The sequence below is a fragment of the Etheostoma cragini genome, chromosome 10 (assembly GCF_013103735.1).
Source record: "Etheostoma cragini isolate CJK2018 chromosome 10, CSU_Ecrag_1.0, whole genome shotgun sequence".
NCBI classification, from domain to species: Eukaryota; Metazoa; Chordata; class Actinopteri; order Perciformes; family Percidae; genus Etheostoma; species Etheostoma cragini.
Window position 1 is genome coordinate 3,487,709 of NC_048416.1, and position 2,223 is coordinate 3,489,931.

Here is a 2,223-nt window from a genome sequence, read left to right on the forward strand (position 1 = left end):
TGTGTGTGTGTTGTGGAGAAACAGAAAGTGCAAGACTATGCGGGAGTTGTGTGTGTAGGGGAATGAGAGAACGATGGCGAGTGACTCTCTTGCACCCTCTGTATGTGTGTTTGTGTGTGTAAGCGAATGTGACGAATTAAGAGAAAGAGAGAGAGAGAGAGAGAGGGGATGGCTGTGAATGTGTAGTGTGTGTGTGTGTGTGTTTGTCTGTGTGTGAGAGAGAGAGAGTGTGTTTGTGCAGTGAAGAATGGTCTCTCTGTGGTCTCACACAGTGGCCCTGTTCACACCAGGGTCAGCTGCTTATACACACACACAAACAAACAGACACACACAAACACACGCACACACACACACACACACACACACACACACGCACATACATTTCTTGACTTGTATCCAACCTAAACAAGACAGCATTCTGAGAAACAACTGAATAAAAAAATTCCAGAGTCATAGAGGCTCACCATATCTCCATCATTTATTTATGTATGTGTGCCTTTCTGTATAAGTTAAGGTATTCTGAGGAAATTGACATTCCACTTATCTAAACCATTTCCTGACGCTTGTTTGCCTTCATGCACGTGCACACACACACAGATAAACAAGTATACAGCCGTAATCGGAGTGTCAGATATTACGTTTCTCAGAATCAAAGAGAAGGAGGTTTCTGATTTTTCTGGCAAGGCAAAATTTAGCTTGTTCTTTAATCTAACTTACACAATAGTTAATATACTAGTAATAATAAATAGTACATTTGATATTTCAGACATTAAGAAGACCAGGTTACAATGCAAAAAGAACACATACAAACTATTCTGTTATCACTGTGACTAATACAAAAATAGCTTTTGGTTAGACACATTTTAGCAGTAACTGTAATGTTTAAAGGGCCAGTGTGTAACTTTTGTAGTTGTTCATTGTCAAAATCTGTGTTGCCCTTCACTGTCTTTTTTTTATGAATAGTGACCACGACCATTCATTTTAAGTATTCCTATTGGCTTGAAATTTTACAATTGCGCTTGCATGAACTGGGGTACACTCTCCATAGTCATGCGCCATCTTGAACTACATAAGCCAGTAAGGGACATACAGTATATACTGCGCCACCTTTCACGTTTTCACTGTCACTTGATAAACTCACAGGTGCTGCTAATGCTGCTAATGGGGATCTTCACTTCCCGGCCATGGCATCATTGAAGAAGGAAACATGGAGGAGCACACGTAATCTTAATACACTCTGCGACAAAAAAATCTACTGGGAAATTTGGTAGACGACTGGCCCTCGGGGGGCGGGAGAGAGTTGAATGCTTGGAAATAAGAGGCCGCCGCGCGTGTTAGCTTGACCAGCGGGCGGCTCAAAACACTACCGGCCCACTACGCCTCATGCACGTATTCAAAATCCAAGTTTCAGGAACAGGAGTCCTCTTCTTCGCCAAGAAAAAGGAGACTGAAAAAAAGCAAAAGACCGACTTTTTGAAGTGTGAAGGCCACCGTAGCTGTAATACGTAATTTGAACTGCATGGTGCAAGAGAGTTAAAGCTTATCTGATGTTTCTGCTGTGCTTATATTCTGTACTGTGTTGCTGTGCTAGCATCTATGATCAGTGTTGTAGTCAAGACCACCTTAACCGAGACCAAGCTATCACCAAGACCGGAGTGTATTGAGACCAAGTCAAGATCAAGATTTTGAAGGGTTGAGGAGACAAGACCAAGATCAGAAAAGTGCCAGACAGCCAGCACTTCTTCTTCTGTCTCCGAGATTCACTTTCTCGGGAGTGTGTGTAAAGGGGGGTGGGAAGATGGGGTTAATGGTAACATATTTAAAATTAGAAATGATATTGGTTGCAGTTGAAGCAGGACGTTTCACATCCAATCACAGTAATGATGTAACTGACAAAGGCAATTCAGTGACATCCCTGCAATTGTGGTCTTGACAGATCTTACAATACATGAGTCCACTTTATCTGAGATGAGACCTAGTAAAAATGCGGTAAATTCCAAGACAAGAACTTCAAAAAGTGGTCAGACCAATCTCGAGTACTACAACATTGTCTTTGATAAAACAAATCTAGTGTTACACTAGTCTGTGGCCCAACAGTTAAATTAAGTCTCCAACCTAGCGTTAGTGAACGTGGTGACATAGAAAAGCATAAAACTTACATTTGAGATCAATGAGATAAGAGTACATGAAGTTGTTCCATACATCTGTTTGCTCAGCACAGTT